Here is a 22,710-nt window from a genome sequence, read left to right as displayed (position 1 = left end):
TCCATAACTTACATAGGTCCTTCCTAACCCTAGTTTAATTGAACACCTGCAAAAATCAGCCACAGATAGTGGATAGCAAGAGAATTCTTGACCAATTGTCTTGCTGGTTGAAGACTATTGCATGATGGTCCCAGCAAAAGTATTAAAATAGAAAACTGTTGACTGACAGTACATACACCAATCAGAATGGCTTATTTTGAATGACAATTGCATCAACCAATCAGATGGTCTCATTTCTAAACTAATTTGCATAAGGGCTTTATTTGCTCTCCATAACTTACTATTTCCTTCCTAACCCTAGTTTAATTAAACACTTGCAGATCCAGCCACAAATAGTTGATAACAAGAGCATTCTTGACCAATTGTCTTGCTGGTTGAAGACTATTGCATGATGGTCCCAGCAAAAGTTGTATAATAGAAAACTGTTGACTGACATTACATAAACCAATCAGAATGGCTTATTTTGAATGACAATTGCATCAACCAATCAGATGGTCTCAATTCTAAACTAATTTGCATAAGGGCTTAATTTGCTCTCCATAACTTACTGAGGTCCTTCCTCATCCAAGTCTAATTGAACACCTGCAGAACAAGCCACAGATAGTTGATAACAAGAACATTTTTGACCAATTGTCTTGCTGGTTGAAGGCTATTGCGTGATGGTGCCAGCAAAAGTATTAAAATAGAAAACTGTTGACTGACAGTACATACGCCAATCAGAATGGCTTATTTTGAATGACAGTTGCATAACCCAATCAGATGGTCTCAATTCAAAACTCATTTGCATAAGTACTTAATTTGCTCTTCATAACTTACGGAGGTCCTTCCTCATCCAAGTCTAATTGAACACCTGCAGAACAAGCCACAGATAGTTGATAACAAGAACATTCTTGACCAATTGTCTTGCTGGTTGAAGGCTATTGCGTGATGGTGCCAGCAAAAGTTGTAAAATAGAATAATGTTGACTACATTCTTGACCAATTGTCTTGCTGGTTGAAGGCTATTGCGTGATGGTCCCAGCAAAAGTTGTAAAATAGATAACTGTTGACAGACAGTACATAAACCAATCAGAATGGCTTATTTTGAATGACAATTGCATAAACCAATCAGTTGGTCTCAATTCTAAACTAAATTGCATAAATACTTTATTTGCTCTCCATAACTTACTGAGGTCCTTCCTAACCCTAGTTTAATTGAACACCTGCAAAACCAGCCACAGATAGTTGATAACAAGAGCATTTTTGACCAATTGTCTTGCTGGTTGAAGACTATTGCATGATGGTCCCAGCAAAAGTTGTAAAATAGAAAACTGTTGACTGACAGTACATGAACCAATCAGAATGGCTTATTTTGAATGACAATTGCATCAACCAATCAGATGGTCTCAATTCTAAACTAATTTGCATAAAGGCTTTATTTGCTCTTCATAACTTACTGAGGTCCTTCCTAACCCTAATTTAATTGAACACTTGCAGAACCAGCCACAGATAGTTGATAACAAGAGCATTCTTGACCAATTGTCTTGATGGTTGAAGACTATTGCATGATGGTCCCAGCAAAAGTTGTAAAATAGAAAACTGTTGACTGACAGTACATGAACCAATCAGAATGGCTTATTTTGAATGACAATTGCATCAACCAATCAGATTATCTCAATTCTAAACTAATTTGCATAATGGCTTTATTTGCTATCCATAACTTACTGAGGTCCTTCCTAACCCTAGTTTAATTGAACACCTGCAGAACCAGCCACAGATAGTTGATAACAAGCGCATTCTTCACCAATTGTCTTGTCGGTTGAAGACTTTTGCATGATGGTCCCAGCAAAAGTTGTAAAATAGAAAAATGTTGACTACATTCTTGACCAATTGTCTTGCTGGTTGAAGACTATTGCATGATGGTCCCAGCAAAAGTTTAAAATAGAAAACTGTTGACTGACAGTACATAAAACAATCAGAATGGCTTATTTTGAATGACAATTGCATCAACCAATCAGATGGTCTCAATTCTAAACTAATTTGCATAAGGGCTTTATTTGCTCTCCATAACTTACTATTTCCTTCCTAACCCTAGTATAATTAAACACTTGCAGAACCAGCCACAAATAGTTGATAACAAGAGCATTCTTGAAGAATTGTCTTGCTGGTTGAAGACTATTGCATGATGGTCCCAGCAAAAGTTGTATAATAGAAAACTGTTGGCTGACAGTACATAAACCAATCAGAATGGCTTATTTTGAATGACAATTGCATCAACCAATCAGATGGTCTCAATTCTAAACTAATTTGCATAAAGGCTTTATTTGCTCTCCATAACTTACATAGGTCCTTCCTAACTCTAGTTTAAATGAACACCTGCAGAACCAGCCACAGATAGTTGATAGCAAGAGAATTCTTGACCAATTGTCTTGCTGGTTGAAGACTATTGCATGATAGTCCCAGCAAAAGTTGTAAAACAGAAAACTGTTGACTGACAGTACATAAACCAATCAGAATGGCTTATTTTGAATGACAATTGCATCAACCAATCAGTTGGTCTCAATTCTAAACAAATTTGCATAAGGGCTTTATTTGCTCTCCATAACTTACTGAGGTCCTTCCTAACACTAGTTTAATTAATCACTTGCAGAACCAGCCACAGATAGTTGATAACAAGAGCATTCTTGACCAATTGTCTTGCTGGTTGAAGACTATTGCATGATGGTCAAAGCAAAAGTATTTAAATAGAAAACTGTTGACTGACAGTACATACGCCAATTAGAATGGCTTATTTTGAATGACAGTTGCATAACCCAATCAGATGGTCTCAATTCTGAACTAATTTGCATAAGTACTTAATTTGCTCTTCATAACTTACTGAGGTCCTTCCTCATCCAAGTCTAATTGAACACCTGCAGAACAAGCCACAGATAGTTGATAACAAGAACATTCTTGACCAATTGTCTTGCTGGTTGAAGGCTATTGCGTGATGGTGCCAGCAAAAGTTGTAAAATAGAATAATGTTGACTACATTCTTGACCAATTGTCTTGCTGGTTGAAGACTATTGCATGATGGTCCCAGCAAAAGTTGTAAAATAGAAAACTGTTGACTGACAGTACATAAACCAATCAGAATGGCTTATTTTGAATGACAATTGCATCAACCAATCAGATGGTCTCAATTCGAAACTAATTTGCATAAGGTCTTTATTTGCTCTCCATAACTTACGGAGGTCCTTCCTAACCCTAGTTTAATTAAACACTTGCAGAACCAGCCACAAATAGTTGATAACAAGAGCATTCTTGAAGAATTGTCTTGCTGGTTGAAGACTATTGCATGATGGTCCCAGCAAAAGTTGTAAAATAGAAAACTGTTGACTGACAGAACATAAACCAATCAGAATGGCTTATTTTGAATGACAATTGCATCAACCAATCAGATGGTCTCAATTCTAAACTAATTTGCATAAGCACTTCATTTGCTCTTCATAACTTACTGAGGTCCTTCCTCATCCAAGTCTAATTGAACACCTGCAAAACCAGCAACAGATAGTTGATAACAAGGGCATTCTTGACCAATTGTCTTGCTGGTTGAAGACTATTGCATGATAATCCCAGCAAAAGTTGTAAAATAGAAAACTGTTGACTGACAGTACATAAACCAATCAGAATGGCTTATTTTGAATGACAATTGCATCAACCAATCAGATGGTCTCAATTCTAAACTAATTTGCATAAGGGCTTTATTTGCTCTCCATAACTTACTGAGGTCCTTCCTAACCCTAGTTTAATTGAACACTTGCAGAACCAGCCACAAATAGTTGATAACAAGAGCATTCTTGACCAAGTGTCTTGTTGGCTGAAGACTATTGCATGATGGTCCCAGCAAAAGTTGTAAAATAGAAAACTGTTGACTGACAGTACATAAGCCAATCAGAATGGCTTATTTTGAATGACAGTTGCATCACGCAATCAGATGGTTTCATTACTGAACTAATTTGCATAAGTACTTAATTTGCTCTTCATAACTTACTGAGGTCCTTCCTCATCCAAGTCTAATTGAACACCTGCAGAACAAGCCACAGATAGTTGATAACAAGAACATTCTTGACCAATTGTCTTGCTGGTTGAAGGCTATTGCGTGATGGTGCCAGCAAAAGTTGTAAAATAGAAAAATGTTGACTACATTCTTGACCAATTGTCTTGCTGGTTGAAGACTATTGCATGATAATCCCAGCAAAAGTTGTAAAATAGAAAACTGTTGACTGACAGTACATAAACCAATCAGAATGGCTTATTTTGAATGACAATTGCATCAACCAATCAGATGGTCTCAATTCTAAACTAATTTGCATAAGGGCTTTATTTGCTCTCCATAACTTACTGAGGTCCATCCTAACCCTAGTTTAATGAAACACTTGCAGAAATAGCCACAAATAGTTGATAACAAGAGCATTCTTGAAGAATTGTCTTGCTGGTTGAAGACTATTGCATGATGGTCCCAGCAAAAGTTGTAAAATAAAAAACTGTTGACTGACAGTACATAAACCAATCAGAATGGCTTATTTTGAATGACAATTGCATCAACCAATCAGATGGTCTCAATTCTAAACTAATTTGCATAAAGGCTTTATTTGCTCTCCATAACTTACTGAGGTCCTTCCTAACCCTAGTTTAATTGAACACCTGCAGAACCAGCCACAGGTAGTTGATAACAAGAGTATTCTTGACCAACTGTCTTGCTGGTTGAAGACTATTGCATGATGGTCCCAGCAAAAGTTGTAAAATAGAAAACTGTTGACTGACAGTACATAAGCCAATCAGAATGGCTTATTTTGAATGACAGTTGCATCACCCAATCAGATGGTCTCAATTCTGAACTAATTTGCATAAGTACTTAATTTGCTCTTCATAACTTACTGAGGTCCTTCCTCATCCAAGTCTAATTGAACACCTGCAGAACAAGCCACAGATAGTTGATAACAAGAACATTCTTGAACAATTGTCTTGCTGGTTGAAGGCTATTGCGTGATGGTCCCAGCAAAAGTTGTAAAATAGAAAACTGTTGACTAACAGTACATAAACCAATCAGAATGGCTTATTTTGAATGACAATTGCATCAACCAATCAGATGGTCTCAATTCTAAACTAATTTGCATAAGGGCTTTATTTGCTCTCCATAACTTACTGAGGTCCTTCCTAACCCTAGTTTAATTGAACACTTGCAGAACCAGCCACAAATAGTTGATAACAAGAGCATTCTTGACCAAGTGTCTTGTTGGCTGAAGACTATTGCATGATGGTCCCAGCAAAAGTTGTAAAATAGAAAACTGTTGACTGACAGTACATAAGCCAATCAGAATGGCTTATTTTGAATGACAGTTGCATCACGCAATCAGATGGTTTCAATACTGAACTAATTTGCATAAGTACTTAATTTGCTCTTCATAACTTACTGAGGTCCTTCCTCATCCAAGTCTAATTGAACACCTGCAGAACAAGCCACAGATAGTTGATAACAAGAACATTCTTGACCAATTGTCTTGCTGGTTGAAGGCTATTGCGTGATGGTGCCAGCAAAAGTTGTAAAATAGAAAAATGTTGACTACATTCTTGACCAATTGTCTTGCTGGTTGAAGACTATTGCATGATAATCCCAACAAAAGTTGTAAAATAGAAAACTGTTGACTGACAGTACATAAACCAATCAGAATGGCTTATTTTGAATGACAATTGCATCAACCAATCAGATGGTCTCAATTCTAAACTAATTTGCATAAGGGCTTTATTTGCTCTCCATAACTTACTGAGGTCCATCCTAACACTAGTTTAATTAATCACTTGCAGAACCAGCCACAGATAGTTGATAACAAGAGCATTCTTGACCAATTGTCTTGCTGGTTGAAGACTATTGCATGATGGTCAAAGCAAAAGTATTTAAATAGAAAACTGTTGACTGACAGTACATACGCCAATTAGAATGGCTTATTTTGAATGACAGTTGCATAACCCAATCAGATGGTCTCAATTCTGAACTAATTTGCATAAGTACTTAATTTGCTCTTCATAACTTACTGAGGTCCTTCCTCATCCAAGTCTAATTGAACACCTGCAGAACAAGCCACAGATAGTTGATAACAAGAACATTCTTGACCAATTGTCTTGCTGGTTGAAGGCTATTGCGTGATGGTGCCAGCAAAAGTTGTAAAATAGAATAATGTTGACTACATTCTTGACCAATTGTCTTGCTGGTTGAAGACTATTGCATGATGGTCCCAGCAAAAGTTGTAAAATAGAAAACTGTTGACTGACAGTACATAAACCAATCAGAATGGCTTATTTTGAATGACAATTGCATCAACCAATCAGATGGTCTCAATTCGAAACTAATTTGCATAAGGTCTTTATTTGCTCTCCATAACTTACGGAGGTCCTTCCTAACCCTAGTTTAATTAAACACTTGCAGAACCAGCCACAAATAGTTGATAACAAGAGCATTCTTGAAGAATTGTCTTGCTGGTTGAAGACTATTGCATGATGGTCCCAGCAAAAGTTGTAAAATAGAAAACTGTTGACTGACAGAACATAAACCAATCAGAATGGCTTATTTTGAATGACAATTGCATCAACCAATCAGATGGTCTCAATTCTAAACTAATTTGCATAAGCACTTCATTTGCTCTTCATAACTTACTGAGGTCCTTCCTCATCCAAGTCTAATTGAACACCTGCAAAACCAGCAACAGATAGTTGATAACAAGGGCATTCTTGACCAATTGTCTTGCTGGTTGAAGACTATTGCATGATAATCCCAGCAAAAGTTGTAAAATAGAAAACTGTTGACTGACAGTACATAAACCAATCAGAATGGCTTATTTTGAATGACAATTGCATCAACCAATCAGATGGTCTCAATTCTAAACTAATTTGCATAAGGGCTTTATTTGCTCTCCATAACTTACTGAGGTCCTTCCTAACCCTAGTTTAATTGAACACTTGCAGAACCAGCCACAAATAGTTGATAACAAGAGCATTCTTGACCAAGTGTCTTGTTGGCTGAAGACTATTGCATGATGGTCCCAGCAAAAGTTGTAAAATAGAAAACTGTTGACTGACAGTACATAAGCCAATCAGAATGGCTTATTTTGAATGACAGTTGCATCACGCAATCAGATGGTTTCATTACTGAACTAATTTGCATAAGTACTTAATTTGCTCTTCATAACTTACTGAGGTCCTTCCTCATCCAAGTCTAATTGAACACCTGCAGAACAAGCCACAGATAGTTGATAACAAGAACATTCTTGACCAATTGTCTTGCTGGTTGAAGGCTATTGCGTGATGGTGCCAGCAAAAGTTGTAAAATAGAAAAATGTTGACTACATTCTTGACCAATTGTCTTGCTGGTTGAAGACTATTGCATGATAATCCCAGCAAAAGTTGTAAAATAGAAAACTGTTGACTGACAGTACATAAACCAATCAGAATGGCTTATTTTGAATGACAATTGCATCAACCAATCAGATGGTCTCAATTCTAAACTAATTTGCATAAGGGCTTTATTTGCTCTCCATAACTTACTGAGGTCCATCCTAACCCTAGTTTAATGAAACACTTGCAGAAATAGCCACAAATAGTTGATAACAAGAGCATTCTTGAAGAATTGTCTTGCTGGTTGAAGACTATTGCATGATGGTCCCAGCAAAAGTTGTAAAATAAAAAACTGTTGACTGACAGTACATAAACCAATCAGAATGGCTTATTTTGAATGACAATTGCATCAACCAATCAGATGGTCTCAATTCTAAACTAATTTGCATAAAGGCTTTATTTGCTCTCCATAACTTACTGAGGTCCTTCCTAACCCTAGTTTAATTGAACACCTGCAGAACCAGCCACAGGTAGTTGATAACAAGAGTATTCTTGACCAACTGTCTTGCTGGTTGAAGACTATTGCATGATGGTCCCAGCAAAAGTTGTAAAATAGAAAACTGTTGACTGACAGTACATAAGCCAATCAGAATGGCTTATTTTGAATGACAGTTGCATCACCCAATCAGATGGTCTCAATTCTGAACTAATTTGCATAAGTACTTAATTTGCTCTTCATAACTTACTGAGGTCCTTCCTCATCCAAGTCTAATTGAACACCTGCAGAACAAGCCACAGATAGTTGATAACAAGAACATTCTTGAACAATTGTCTTGCTGGTTGAAGGCTATTGCGTGATGGTCCCAGCAAAAGTTGTAAAATAGAAAACTGTTGACTAACAGTACATAAACCAATCAGAATGGCTTATTTTGAATGACAATTGCATCAACCAATCAGATGGTCTCAATTCTAAACTAATTTGCATAAGGGCTTTATTTGCTCTCCATAACTTACTGAGGTCCTTCCTAACCCTAGTTTAATTGAACACTTGCAGAACCAGCCACAAATAGTTGATAACAAGAGCATTCTTGACCAAGTGTCTTGTTGGCTGAAGACTATTGCATGATGGTCCCAGCAAAAGTTGTAAAATAGAAAACTGTTGACTGACAGTACATAAGCCAATCAGAATGGCTTATTTTGAATGACAGTTGCATCACGCAATCAGATGGTTTCAATACTGAACTAATTTGCATAAGTACTTAATTTGCTCTTCATAACTTACTGAGGTCCTTCCTCATCCAAGTCTAATTGAACACCTGCAGAACAAGCCACAGATAGTTGATAACAAGAACATTCTTGACCAATTGTCTTGCTGGTTGAAGGCTATTGCGTGATGGTGCCAGCAAAAGTTGTAAAATAGAAAAATGTTGACTACATTCTTGACCAATTGTCTTGCTGGTTGAAGACTATTGCATGATAATCCCAACAAAAGTTGTAAAATAGAAAACTGTTGACTGACAGTACATAAACCAATCAGAATGGCTTATTTTGAATGACAATTGCATCAACCAATCAGATGGTCTCAATTCTAAACTAATTTGCATAAGGGCTTTATTTGCTCTCCATAACTTACTGAGGTCCATCCTAACCCTAGTTTAATTAAACACTTGTAGAAATAGCCACAAATAGTTGATAACAAGAGCATTCTTGAAGAATTGTCTTGCTGGTTGAAGACTATTGCATGATGGTCCCAGCAAAAGTTGTAAAATAAAAAACTGTTGACTGACAGTACATAAACCAATCAAAATGGCTTATTTTGAATGACAATTGCATCAACCAATCAGATGGTCTCAATTCTAAACTAATTTGCATAAAGGCTTTATTTGCTCTCCATAACTTACTGAGGTCCTTCCTAACCCTTGTTTAATTGAACACCTGCAGAACCAGCCACAGGTAGTTGATAACAAGAGTATTCTTGACCAACTGTCTTGCTGGTTGAAGACTATTGCATGATGGTCCCAGCAAAAGTTGTAAAATAGAAAACTGTTGACTGACAGTACATAAGCCAATCAGAATGGCTTATTTTGAATGACAGTTGCATCACCCAATTAGATGGTCTCAATTCTGAACTAATTTGCATAAGTACTTAATTTGCTCTTCATAACTTACTGAGGTCCTTCCTCATCCAAGTCTAATTGAACACCTGCAGAACAAGCCACAGATAGTTGATAACAAGAACATTCTTGAACAATTGTCTTGCTGGTTGAAGGCTATTGCGTGATGGTCCCAGCAAAAGTTGTAAAATAGAAAACTGTTGACTAACAGTACATAAACCAATCAGAATGGCTTATTTTGAATGACAATTGCATAAACCAATCAGTTGGTCTCAATTCTAAACTAATTTGCATAAATACTTTATTTGCTCTCCATAACTTACTGAGGTCCTTCCTAACCCTAGTTTAATTGAACACCTGCAAAAACAGCCAAAGATAGTTGATAACAAGGGCATTTTTGACCAAATGTCTTGCTGGTTGAAGACTATCGCATGATGGTCCCAGCAAAAGTTGTAAAATAGAAAACTGTTGACTGACAGTACATAAACCAATCAGAATGGCTTATTTTGAATGACAATTGCATCAACCAATCAGATGGTCTCAATTCTAAACTAATTTGCATAAGGGCTTAATTTGCTCTCTATAACTTACTGAGGTCCTTCCTAACCCTAGTTTAATTGAACACTTGCAGAACCAGCCACAGATAGTTGATAACAAGAGCATTCTTGACCAATTGTCTTGATGGTTGAAGACTATTGCATGATGGTCCCAGCAAAAGTTGTAAAATAGAAAACTGTTGACTGACAGTACATGAACCAATCAGAATGGCTTATTTTGAATGACAATTGCATCAACCAATCAGATGATCTCAATTCTAAACTAATTTGCATAATGGCTTCATTTGCTATCCATAACTTACTGAGGTCCTTCCTAACCCTAGTTTAATTGAACACCTGCAGAACCAGCCACAGATAGTTGATAACAAGAGCATTCTTGACCAATTGTCTTGCTGGTTGAAGACTATTGCATGATGGTCTCAGCAAAAGTTGTAACATAGAAAACTGTTGACTGACAGTACATAAGCCAATCAGAATGGCTTATTTTGAATGACGGTTGCATCACCCAATCAGATGGTCTTAATTCTGAATTAATTTGCATAAGTACTTAATTTGCTCTTCATAACTTACTGAGGTCCTTCCTCATCCAAGTCTAATTGAACACCTGCAGAACAAGCCACAGATAGTTGATAACAAGAACATTATTGACCAATTGTCTTGCTGGTTGAAGGCTATTGCGGGATGGTGCCAGCAAAAGTTGTAAAATAGAAAAATGTTGACTACATTCTTGAACAATTGTCTTGCTGGTTGAATACTATTGCATGATGGTTCCAGCAAAAGTTGTAAAATAGAAAACTGTTGACTGACAGTACATAAACCAAACAGAATGGCTTATTTTGAATGACAATTGCATCAACCAATCAGATGGTCTCAATTCTGAACTAATTTGCATAAGGGCTTTATTTGCTCTTTATAACTTACTGAGGTCCTTCCTCATCCAAGTCTAATTGAACACCTGCAGAACAAGCCACAGATAGTTGATAACAAGAACATTCTTGACCAATTGTCTTGCTGGTTGAAGGCTATTGCGTGATGGTGCCAGCAAAAGTTGTAAAATAGAAAAATGTTGACTACATTCTTGACCAATTGTCTTGCTGGTTGAAGACTATTGCATGATGGTTCCAGCAAAAGTTGTAAAATAGAAAACTGTTGAATGACAGTACATAAACCAATCAGAATGGCTTATTTTGAATGACAATTGCATCAACCAATCAGATGGTCTCAATTCTAAACTAATTTGTATGAGGCCTTTATTTGCTCTCCATAACTTACTGAGGTCCTTCCTAATCCTAGTTTAATTAAACACTTGCAGAAATAGCCACAATTAGTTGATAACAAGAGCATTCTTGAAGAATTGTCTTGCTGGTTGAACACTATTGCATGATGGTCCCAGCAAAAGTTGTAAAATAGAAAACTGTTGACTGACAGTACATAAACCAATTAGAATGGCTTATTTTGAATGACAATTGCAACAACAAATCAGATGGTCTCAATTCTAAACTAATTTGCATAAAGGCTTTATTTGCTCTCCATAACTTACTGAGGTCCTTCCTAACCCTAGTTTAATTGAACACCTGCAGAACCAGCCACAGATAGTAGATAACAAGAGCATTCTTGACCAATTGTCTTGCTGGTTGAAGACTATTGCATGACGGTCTCAGCAAAAGTTGTAAAATAGAAAACTGTTGACTGACAGTACATAAGCCAATCAAAATGGCTTATTTTGAATGACAGTTGCATCACCCAATCAGATAGTCTCAATTCTGAACTAATTTGCATAAGTACTTAATTTGCTCTTCATAACTTACTGAGGTCCTTCCTCATCCAAGTCTAATTGAACACCTGCAAAACCAGCCACAGATAGTTGATAACAAGGGCATTCTTGACCAATTGTCTTGCTGGTTGAAGACTATTGCATGATGGTCCCAGCAAAAGTTGTAAAATAGAAAACTGTTGACTGACAGTACATGAACCAATCAGAATGGCTTATTTTGAATGACAATTGCATCAACCAATCAGATGATCTCAATTCTAAACTAATTTGCATAATGGCTTTATTTGCTCTCCATAACTTACTGAGGTCCTTCCTAACCCTAGTTTAATAAAACACTTGCAGAACCAGCCACAAATAGTTGATAACAAAAGCATTCTTGAAGACTTGTCTTGCTGGTTGAAGACTATTGCCTGATGGTCCCAGCAAAAGTTGTATAATAGAAAACTGTTGACTGACAGTACATAAACCAATCAGAATGGCTTATTTTGAATTACAATTGAATCAACCAATCAGATAGTCTCAATTCTAAACTAATTTGCATAAGGGCTTTATTTGCTCTCCATAACTTACGGAGGTCCTTCCTAACCCTAGTTTAATAAAACACTTGCAGAACCAGCCACAAATAGTTGATAACAAGAGCATTCTTGACCAATTGTCTTGCTGGTTGAAGACTATTGCATGATGGTCCCAGCAATAGTTGTAAAATAGAAAACTGTTGACTGACAGTACATAAACCAATCAGAATGGCTTATTTTGAATGACAATTGCATCAACCAATCAGATGGTCTCAATTCTAAACTAATTTGCATAAGGGCTTTATTTGCTCTCCATAACTTACGGAGGTCCTTCCTAACCCTAGTTTAATAAAACACTTGCAGAACCAGCCACAAATAGTTGATAACAAAAGCATTCTTGAAGACTTGTCTTGCTGGTTGAAGACTATTGCATGATGGTCCCAGCAAAAGTTGTATAATAGAAAACTGATGACTGACAGTACATAAACCCATCTGAATGGCTTATTTTGAATTACAATTGAATCAACCAATCAGATTGGCTCAATTCTAAACTAATTTGCATAAGGGCTTTATTTGCTCTCCATAACTTACGGAGGTCCTTCCTAACCCTAGTTTAATAAAACACTTGCAGAACCAGCCACAAATAGTTGATGACAAGAGCATTCTTGACCAATTGTCTTGATGGTTGAAGACTATTGCATGATGGTCCCAGCAAAAGTTGTAAAATAGAAAGCTTTTGACTGACAGTACATGAACCAATCAGAATGGCTTATTTTGAATGACAATTGCATCAACCAATCAGATGATCTCAATTCTAAACTAATTTGCATAAGGGCTTTATTTGCTCTCCATAACTTACTGAGGTCCTTCCTCATCCAAGTCTATTTGAACACCTGCAGAACAAGCCACAGATAGTTGCTAACAAGAGCATTCTTGACCAATTGTCTTGCCGGTTGAAGACTATTGCATGATGGTCCCAGCAAAAGTTGTAAAATAGAAAACTGTTGACTGACAGTGCATAAACCAATCAGAATGGCTTATTTTGAATGACAGTTGCATCACCCAATCAGATGGTCTCAATTCTGAATTAATTTGCATAAGTACTTAATTTGCTCTGTGCTGGCAATAAAAAGAAAAAGTTTCCAATTTAAATAGCTAGAAAATAAAAACAATTTGCCAGTAATATGAAAAAACCTACAGCACCTGGTGTTCCCATGTGGTCTCCCACCCAAGTACTAACCAGCCCCAACACTGCTTAGCTTCCAAGATTAGACGAGATTGGGCCTATCCAAGGTGGTATGGCTGTAGGTGAGATACAGGCACTTTTTTGCCCTCTTCTACTTCTATCACCAGGTAAGCTAATAAAAAAGTTTCCTAACTGTATTGGCTTACTGAAAAAAATCATGTGTTGGTAATGTAAAAAGACCTACAGGACATGATATTAGCAGGGGGTCTTAAATTAAACTACTAAAGAGGCTCAACACTGTTTAGCTGCCAAAAGCAGTTGGAATTGGGCCTAAACAGTGTGGTAAGTCATTAGGTGATGGCTATTGTGTCTGTTTGACCTCTTCCAAATGTCTGTACTGGCAATAAAAAGAAAAAGTTTCCAATTTAAATAGCTAGAGAATAAAAACAATTTGCCAGTAATGTGAAAAAACATACAGCACCTGGTGTTCCCATGTGGTCTCCCACCCAAGTACTAACCAGGCCCAACACTGCTTAGCTCCCAAAATCAGACGAGATTCAGCCTATCCAATCTGGTATGGCTGTAGGTGAGATACACACACTTTTTTGCCCTCTTCTACTTCTATCACCAGGTAAGCTAATACAAAAGTTTCCTAACTGTATTGGCTTACTGAAAAAAATCATGTGTTGGTAATGTAAAAAGACCTACAGGACATGATATTAGCCGGGGGTCTTAAATTAAACTACTAAAGAGGCTCAACACTGTTTAGCTGCCAAAAGCAGTTCGAATTGGGCCTAAACAGTGTGGTAAGTCTTTAGGTGATGGCTATTGTGTCTGTTTGACTTCTTCCAAATGTCTGTACTGGCAATAAAAAGTAAACGTTTCATATTTAAATAGCTAGAGAATAAAAACAATTTGCCAGTAATGTGAAAAAACCTACAGCACCTGGTGTTCCCATGTGGTCTCCCACCCAAGTACTAACCAGGCCCAACACTGCTTAGCTTCCAAGATCAGAGGAGATTGGGCCTATCCAATGTGGTATGGCTGTAGGTGAGATACAGGCACTTTTTTGCCCTCTTCTACTTCTATCACCAGGTAAGCTAATAAAAAAGTTTCCTAACTGTATTGGCTTACTGAAAAAAATCATGTGTTGGTAATGTAAAAAGACCTACAGGACATGATATTAGCAGGGGGTCTTAAATTAAACTACTAAAGAGGCTCAACACTGTTTAGCTGCCAAAAGCAGTTGGAATTGGGCCTAAACAGTGTGGTAAGTCTTTAGGTGATGGCTATTGTGTCTTTTTGACCTCTTCCAAATGTCTGTACTGGCAATAAATAGAAAAAGTTTCCAATTTAAATAGCTAGAGAATAAAAACAATTTGCCAGTAATGTGAAAAAACCTACAGCACCTGGTGTTCCCATGTGGTCTCCCACCCAAGTACTAAACAGGCCCAACACTGCTTAGCTTCCAAGATCAGACGAGATTGTGCCTATCCAATGTGGTATGGCTGTAGGTGAGATACAGGCACTTTTTTGACCTCTTCTAATTCTATCACCAGGTAAGCTAATAAAAAAGTTTCCTAACTGTATTGGCTTATTGAAAAAAAATATGTGTTGGTAATGTAAAAAGACCTACAGGACATGATATTAGCAGGGGGTCTTAAATTAAACTACTAAAGAGGCTCAACACTGTTTAGCTGCCAAAAGCAGTTGGAATTGGTCCTAAACAGTGTGGTAAGTCTTTAGGTGATGGCTATTGTGTCTGTTTGACTTCTTCCAAATGTCTGTACTGGCAATAAAAAGTAAACGTTTCCAATTTAAATAGCTAGAGAATAAAAACAATTTGCCAGTAATGTGAAAAAACCTACGGCACCTGGTGATCCCATGTGGTCTCCCACCCAAGTAATAACCAGGCCCAACACTGCTTAGCTTCAAAGATCAGATGAGATTGGGCCTATCCAATGTGGTATGGCTGTAGGTGAGATACAGGCACTTTTTTGCCCTCTTCTACTTCTATCACCAGGTAAGCTAATAAAAAAGTTTCCTAACTGTATTGGCTTACTGAAAAAAATCATGTGTTGGTAATGTAAAAAGACCTACAGGACATGTTATTAGCAGGGGGTCTTAAATTAAACTACTAAAGAGGCTCAACACTGTTTAGCTGCCAAATGCAGTTGGAATTGGGCCTAAACAGTGTGGTAAGTCTTTAGGTGATGGCTTTTGTGTCTGTTTGACCTCTTCCAAATGTCTGTGCTGGCAATAAAAAGAAAAAGTTTCCAATTTAAATAGCTAGAGAATAAAAACAATTTGCCAGTAATATGAAAAAAACCTACAGCACCTGGTGTTCCCATGTGGTCTCCCACCCAAGTACTAACCAGCCCCAGCACTGCTTAGCTTCCAAGATCAGACGAGATTGGGCCTACCCAATGTGGTATGGCTGTAGGTGAGATACAGGCACTTTTTTGCCCTCTTCTACTTCTATCACCAGGTAAGCTAATAAAAAAGTTTCCTGACTGTATTGGCTTACTGAAAAAAAATCATGTGTTGGTAATGTAAAAAGACCTACAGGACATTATATTAGCAGGGGGTCTTAAATTAAACTACTAAAGAGGCTCAACACTGTTTAGCTGCCAAAAGCAGTTGGAATTGGGCCTAAACAGTGTGGTAAGTCATTAGGTGATGGCTATTGTGTCTGTTTGACCTCTTCCAAATGTCTGTACTGGCAATAAAAAGAAAAAGTTTCCAATTTAAATAGCTAGAGAATAAAAACAATTTGCCAGTAATGTGAAAAAACCTACAGCACCTGGTGTTCCCATGTGGTCTCCCACCCAAGTACTAACCAGGCCCAACACTGCTTAGCTTCCAAGATCAGACGAGATTGGGTCTATCCAATGTGGTATGGCTGTAGGTGAGATACACGCACTTTTTTGCCCTCTTCTACTTCTATCACCAGGTAAGCTAATACAAAAGTTTCCTAACTGTATTGGCTTACTGAAAAAAATCATGTGTTGGTAATGTAAAAAGACCTACAGGACATGCTATTAGCAGGGGGTCTTAAATTAAACTACTAAAGAGGCTCAACACTGTTTAGCTGCCAAAAGCAGTTGGAATTGGGCCTAAACAGTGTGGTAAGTCTTTAGGTGATGGCTATTGTGTCTGTTTGACCTCTTCCAAATGTCTGTGCTGGCAATAAAAAGAAAAAGTTTCCAATTTAAATAGCTAGAGAATAAAAACATTTTGCCAGTAATATGAAAAAACCTACAGCACCTGGTGTTCCCATGTGGTCTCCCACCCAAGTACTAACCAGCCCCAACACTGCTTAGCTTCCAAGATTAGGCCTTTCCAATGTGGTATGGCTGTAGGTGAGATACACACACTTTTTTGCCCTCTTCTACTTCTATCACCAGGTAAGCTAATACAAAAGTTTCCTAACTGTATTGGCTTACTGAAAAAAATCATGTGTTGGTAATGTAAAAAGACCTACAGGACATGATATTAGCAGGGGGTCTTAAATTAAACTACTAAAGAGGCTCAACACTGTTTAGCTGCCAAAAGCAGTTGGAATTGGGCCTAAACAGTGTGGTAAGTCTTTAGGTGATGGCTATTGTGTCTGTTTGACCTCTTCCAAATGTCTGTGCTGGCAATAAAAAGAAAAAGTTTCCAATTTAAATAGCTAGAGAATAAAAACAATTTGCCAGTAATATGAAAAAACCTACAGCACCTGGAGTTCCCATGTGGTCTCCCACCCAAGTAGTAACCAGCCCCAACACTGCTTAGCTTACAAGATCAGACGAGATTGGGCCTATCCAATGTGGTATGGCTGTAGGTGAGATACACACACTTTTTTGCCCTCTTCTACTTCTATCACCAGGTAAGCTAATACAAAAGTTTCCTAACTGTATTGGCTTACTGAAAAAAATCATGTATTGGTAATGTAAAAAGACCTACAGGACATTATATTAGCAGGGGGTCTTAAATTAAACTACTAAAGAGGCTCAACACTGTTTAGCTGCCAAAAGCAGTTGGAATTGAGCCTAAACAGTGTGGTAAGTCTTTAGGTGATGGCTATTGTGTCTGTTTGACCTCTTCCAAATGTCTGTGCTGGCAATAAAAAGAAAAAGTTTCCAATTTAAATAGCTAGAGAATAAAAACAATTTGCCAGTAATGTGAAAAAACCTACAGCACCTGGTGTTCCCATGTGGTCTCCCACCCAAGTACTAACCAGGCCCAACACTGCTTAGCTTCCAAGATCAGACGAGATTGGGCCTATCCAATGTGGTATGGCTGTAGGTTAGATACAGGCACTTTTTTGTTCTCTTCTACTTCTATCACCATGTAAGCTAATAAAAAAGTTTCCTAACTGTATTGGCTTACTGTAAAAAATCATGTGTTGGTAATGTAAAAAGACCTACAGGACATGATATTAGCAGGGGGTCTTAAATTAAACTACTAAAGAGGCTCAACACTGTTTAGCTGCCAAAAGCAGTTGGAATTGGGCCTAAACAGTGTGGTAAGTCTTTAGGTGATGGCAATTGTGTCTGTTTGACCTCTTCCAAATGTCTGTACTGGCAATAAAAAGAAAAAGTTTCCAATTTAAATAGCTAGAGAATAAAAACAATTTGCCAGTAATGTGAAAAAACCTACAGCACCTGGTGTTCCCATGTGATCTCCCACCCAAGTACTAACCAGGCCCAACACTGCATAGCTACCAAGATCAGACAAGATTGGGCCTATCCAATGTGGTATGGCTGTAGGTGAGATGCAGGCACTTTTTTGCCCTCTTCTACTTCTATCACCAGGTAAGCTAATACAAAAGTTTCCTAACTGTATTGGCTTACTGAAAAAAATCATGTGTTGGTAATGTAAAAAGACCTACAGGACATGATATTAGCAGGGGGTCTTAAATTAAACTACTAAAGAGGCTCAACACTGTTTAGCTGCCAAAAGCAGTTGGAATTGGGCCTAAACAGTGTGGTAAGTCTTTAGGTGATGGCTATTGTGTCTGTTTGACCTCTTCCAAATGTCAGTGCTGGCAATAAAAAGAAAAAGTTTCCAATTTAAATAGCTAGAGAATAAAAACAATTTGCCAGTAATATGAAAAAACCTACAGCACCTGGAGTTCCCATGTGGTCTCCCACCCAAGTAGTAACCAGCCCCAACACTGCTTAGCTTACAAGATCAGACGAGATTGGGCCTATCCAATGTGGTATGGCTGTAGGTGAGATACACACACTTTTTTGCCCTCTTCTACTTCTATCACCAGGTAAGCTAATACAAAAGTTTCCTAACTGTATTGGCTTACTGAAAAAAATCATGTATTGGTAATGTAAAAAGACCTACAGGACATTATATTAGCAGGGGGTCTTAAATTAAACTACTAAAGAGGCTCAACACTGTTTAGCTGCCAAAAGCAGTTGGAATTGAGCCTAAACAGTGTGGTAAGTCTTTAGGTGATGGCTATTGTGTCTGTTTGACCTCTTCCAAATGTCTGTGCTGGCAATAAAAAGAAAAAGTTTCCAATTTAAATAGCTAGAGAATAAAAACAATTTGCCAGTAATGTGAAAAAACCTACAGCACCTGGTGTTCCCATGTGGTCTCCCACCCAAGTACTAACCAGGCCCAACACTGCTTAGCTTCCAAGATCAGACGAGATTGGGCCTATCCAATGTGGTATGGCTGTAGGTTAGATACAGGCACTTTTTTGTTCTCTTCTACTTCTATCACCATGTAAGCTAATAAAAAAGTTTCCTAACTGTATTGGCTTACTGTAAAAAATCATGTGTTGGTAATGTAAAAAGACCTACAGGACATGATATTAGCAGGGGGTCTTAAATTAAACTACTAAAGAGGCTCAACACTGTTTAGCTGCCAAAAGCAGTTGGAATTGGGCCTAAACAGTGTGGTAAGTCTTTAGGTGATGGCAATTGTGTCTGTTTGACCTCTTCCAAATGTCTGTACTGGCAATAAAAAGAAAAAGTTTCCAATTTAAATAGCTAGAGAATAAAAACAATTTGCCAGTAATGTGAAAAAACCTACAGCACCTGGTGTTCCCATGTGATCTCCCACCCAAGTACTAACCAGGCCCAACACTGCATAGCTACCAAGATCAGACAAGATTGGGCCTATCCAATGTGGTATGGCTGTAGGTGAGATGCAGGCACTTTTTTGCCCTCTTCTACTTCTATCACCAGGTAAGCTAATACAAAAGTTTCCTAACTGTATTGGCTTACTGAAAAAAATCATGTGTTGGTAATGTAAAAAGACCTACAGGACATGATATTAGCAGGGGGTCTTAAATTAAACTACTAAAGAGGCTCAACACTGTTTAGCTGCCAAAAGCAGTTGGAATTGGGCCTAAACAGTGTGGTAAGTCTTTAGGTGATGGCTATTGTGTCTGTTTGACCTCTTCCAAATGTCAGTGCTGGCAATAAAAAGAAAAAGTTTCCAATTTAAATAGCTAGAGAATAAAAACAATTTGCCAGTAATGTGAAAAAACCTACAGCACCTGGTGTTCCCATGTGGTCTCCCACCCAAGTACTAACCAGTCCCAACACTTCTCTGCTTCCAAGATTATGCCTATCCAATGTGGTATGGCTGTAGGTGAGATGCAGGCACTTTTTTGCCCTCTTCTACTTCTATCACCAGGTAAGCTAATACAAAAGTTTCCTAACTGTATTGGCTTACTGAAAAAAATCATGTGTTGGTAATGTAAAAAGACCTACAGGACATGATATTAGCAGGGGGTCTTAAATTAAACTACTAAAGAGGCTCAACACTGTTTAGCTGCCAAAAGCAGTTGGAATTGGGCCTGAACAGTGTGGTAAGTCTTTAGGTGATGGCTATTGTGTCTGTTTGACCTCTTCCAAATGTCAGTGCTGGCAATAAAAAGAAAAAGTTTCCAATTTAAATAGCTAGAGAATAAAAACAATTTGCCAGTAATGTGAAAAAACCTACAGCACCTGGTGTTCCCATGTGATCTCCAACCCAAGTACTAAACATGCCCAACACTGCTTAGCTTCCAAGATCAGATGAGATTGGGCCTATCCAATGTGGTATGGCTGTAGGTGAGATACAGGCACTTTTTTGCCCTCTTCTACTTCTATCACCAGGTAAGCTAATAAAAAAGTTTCCTAACTGTATTGGCTTACTGAAAAAAATTATGTGTTGGTAATGTAAAAAGACCTACAGGACATGATATTAGCAGGGGGTCTTAAATTAAACTACTAAAGAGGATCAAAACTGTTTAGCTGCCAAAAGCAGTTGGAATTGGTCCTAAACAGTGTGGTAAGACTTTAGGTGATGGCTATTGTGTCTGTTTGACTTCTTCCAAATGTCTGTACTGGCAATAAAAAGTAAACGTTTCCAATTTAAATAGCTAGAGAATAAAAACAATTTGCCAGTAATGTGAAAAAACCTACAGCACCTGGTGTTCCCATGTGGTCTCCCACCCAAGTACTATCCAGGCCCAACACTGCTTAGCTTCCAAGATCAGACCAGATTCAGCCTATCCAATCTGGTATGGCTGTAGGTGAGATACACACACTTTTTTGCCCTCTTCTACTTCTATCACCAGGTAAGCTAATACAAAAGTTTCCTAACTGTATTGGCTTACTGAAAAAAATCATGTATTGGTAATGTAAAAAGACCTACAGGACATTATATTAGCAGGGGGTCTTAAATTAAACTACTAAAGAGGCTCAACACTGTTTAGCTGCCAAAAGCAGTTGGAATTGAGCCTAAACAGTGTGTTAAGTCTTTATGTGATGGCTATTGTGTCTGTTTGACCTCTTCCAAATGTCTGTGCTGGCAATAAAAAGAAAAAGTTTCCAATTTAAATAGCTAGAGAATAAAAACAATTTGCCAGTAATGTGAAAAAACCTACAGCACCTGGTGTTCCCATGTGGTCTCCCATCCTAGTACTAACCAGGCCCAACACTTCTCTGCTTCCAAGATCAGGGCCTATCCAATGTGGTATGGCTGTAAGTGAGATACAAGCACTTTGTTGCCCTCTTCTACTTCTATCACCAGATAAGCTAATAAAAAAGTTTCCTAACTGTATCGGCTTACTGAAAAAAAATCATGTGTTGGTAATGTAAAAAGACCTACAGGACATGATATTAGCAGGGGGTCTTAAATTAAACTACTAAAGAGGCTCAACACTGTTTAGCTGCCAAAAGCAGTTGGAATTGGGCCTAAACAGTGTGGTAAGTCTTTAGGTGATGGCTATTGTGTCTGTTTGACCTCTTCCAAATGTCAGTGCTGGCAATAAAAAGAAAAAGTTTCCAATTTAAATAGCTAGAGAATAAAAACAATTTGCCAGTAATGTGAAAAAAACCTACAGCACCTGGTGTTCCCATGTGGTCTCCCACCCAAGTACTAACCAGGCCCAACACTGCTTAGCTCCCAAAATCAGACCAGATTCAGCCTATCCAATCTGGTATTGCTGTAGGTGAGATACACACACTTTTTTGCCCTCTTATACTTCTATCACCAGGTAAGCTAATACAAAAGTTTCCTAACTGTATTGGCTTACTGAAAAAAATCATGTATTGGTAATGTAAAAAGACCTACAGGACATTATATTAGCAGGGGGTCTTAAATTAAACTACTAAAGAGGCTCAACACTGTTTAGCTGCCAAAAGCAGTTGGAATTGAGCCTAAACAGTGTGGTAAGTCTTTAGGTGATGGCTATTGTGTCTGTTTGACCTCTTCCAAATGTCTGTGCTGGCAATAAAAAGAAAAAGTTTCCAATTTAAATAGCTAGAGAATAAAAACAATTTGCCAGTAATGTGAAAAAACCTACAGCACCTGGTGTTCCCATGTGGTCTCCCACCCAAGTACTAACCAGGCCCAACACTGCTTAGCTTCCAAGATCAGACGAGATTGGGCCTATCCAATGTGGTATGGCTGTAGGTGAGATGCAGGCACTTTTTTGCCCTCTTCTACTTCTATCACCAGGTAAGCTAATAAAAAAGTTTCCTAACTGTATTGGCTTACTGAAAAAAATCATGTGTTGGTAATGTAAAAAGACCTACAGGACATGATATTAGCAGGGGGTCTTAAATTAAACTACTAAAGAGGCTCAACACTGTTTAGCTGCCAAAAGCAGTTGGAATTGGGCCTAAACAGTGTGGTAAGTCTTTAGGTGATGGCTATTGTGTCTTTTTGACCTCTTCCAAATGTCTGTACTGGCAATAAATAGAAAAAGTTTCCAA

General features: G+C 37.9%; 6 non-coding genes and 12 pseudogenes across 6 annotated transcripts; all 18 read right to left on the bottom strand.

Moving 5' to 3' along the window:
* Window positions 1–13,500: 13,500 nt before the first annotated feature.
* LOC146044207 (5S ribosomal RNA) lies at window positions 13,501–13,619 on the bottom strand (annotated as a pseudogene).
* Window positions 13,620–13,964: 345 nt separating this feature from the next.
* LOC146044301 (5S ribosomal RNA) lies at window positions 13,965–14,083 on the bottom strand (annotated as a pseudogene).
* A 345-nt stretch (window positions 14,084–14,428) lies between these two features.
* Window positions 14,429–14,547, bottom strand: LOC146044788 (5S ribosomal RNA). Its single transcript, XR_014465225.1, has one exon. It is a non-coding gene; the product is annotated as a 5S ribosomal RNA (ribosomal RNA).
* Window positions 14,548–14,892: 345 nt separating this feature from the next.
* Window positions 14,893–15,011, bottom strand: LOC146043632 (5S ribosomal RNA). Its single transcript, XR_014464624.1, has one exon. It is a non-coding gene; the product is annotated as a 5S ribosomal RNA (ribosomal RNA).
* Window positions 15,012–15,356: 345 nt separating this feature from the next.
* Window positions 15,357–15,475, bottom strand: LOC146044242 (5S ribosomal RNA; annotated as a pseudogene).
* Window positions 15,476–15,821: 346 nt separating this feature from the next.
* On the bottom strand, window positions 15,822–15,940 carry LOC146043916 (5S ribosomal RNA; annotated as a pseudogene).
* Window positions 15,941–16,286: 346 nt separating this feature from the next.
* LOC146043210 (5S ribosomal RNA) lies at window positions 16,287–16,405 on the bottom strand. Its single transcript, XR_014464204.1, has one exon. It is a non-coding gene; the product is annotated as a 5S ribosomal RNA (ribosomal RNA).
* A 345-nt stretch (window positions 16,406–16,750) lies between these two features.
* Window positions 16,751–16,859, bottom strand: LOC146044331 (5S ribosomal RNA; annotated as a pseudogene).
* A 345-nt stretch (window positions 16,860–17,204) lies between these two features.
* On the bottom strand, window positions 17,205–17,323 carry LOC146044229 (5S ribosomal RNA; annotated as a pseudogene).
* A 345-nt stretch (window positions 17,324–17,668) lies between these two features.
* On the bottom strand, window positions 17,669–17,787 carry LOC146044561 (5S ribosomal RNA). The gene has a single exon (XR_014464996.1). It is a non-coding gene; the product is annotated as a 5S ribosomal RNA (ribosomal RNA).
* A 345-nt stretch (window positions 17,788–18,132) lies between these two features.
* On the bottom strand, window positions 18,133–18,251 carry LOC146044180 (5S ribosomal RNA; annotated as a pseudogene).
* Window positions 18,252–18,596: 345 nt separating this feature from the next.
* LOC146044227 (5S ribosomal RNA) lies at window positions 18,597–18,715 on the bottom strand (annotated as a pseudogene).
* A 345-nt stretch (window positions 18,716–19,060) lies between these two features.
* LOC146044560 (5S ribosomal RNA) lies at window positions 19,061–19,179 on the bottom strand. The gene has a single exon (XR_014464995.1). It is a non-coding gene; the product is annotated as a 5S ribosomal RNA (ribosomal RNA).
* A 345-nt stretch (window positions 19,180–19,524) lies between these two features.
* Window positions 19,525–19,643, bottom strand: LOC146044179 (5S ribosomal RNA; annotated as a pseudogene).
* A 799-nt stretch (window positions 19,644–20,442) lies between these two features.
* Window positions 20,443–20,561, bottom strand: LOC146044203 (5S ribosomal RNA; annotated as a pseudogene).
* Window positions 20,562–20,906: 345 nt separating this feature from the next.
* LOC146044252 (5S ribosomal RNA) lies at window positions 20,907–21,025 on the bottom strand (annotated as a pseudogene).
* An 802-nt stretch (window positions 21,026–21,827) lies between these two features.
* On the bottom strand, window positions 21,828–21,946 carry LOC146044344 (5S ribosomal RNA; annotated as a pseudogene).
* A 345-nt stretch (window positions 21,947–22,291) lies between these two features.
* LOC146044559 (5S ribosomal RNA) lies at window positions 22,292–22,410 on the bottom strand. The gene has a single exon (XR_014464994.1). It is a non-coding gene; the product is annotated as a 5S ribosomal RNA (ribosomal RNA).
* Between the last annotated feature and the right edge of the window lie 300 nt (window positions 22,411–22,710).

This window comes from Crinia signifera, chromosome 19, assembly GCF_055691185.1.
Source record: "Crinia signifera chromosome 19, ASM5569118v1, whole genome shotgun sequence".
Lineage (NCBI taxonomy): Eukaryota > Metazoa > Chordata > Amphibia > Anura > Myobatrachidae > Crinia > Crinia signifera.
The sequence above is the reverse complement of the archived record's forward strand: the minus strand, read 5'-3'. Positions and strand labels throughout refer to the sequence as shown.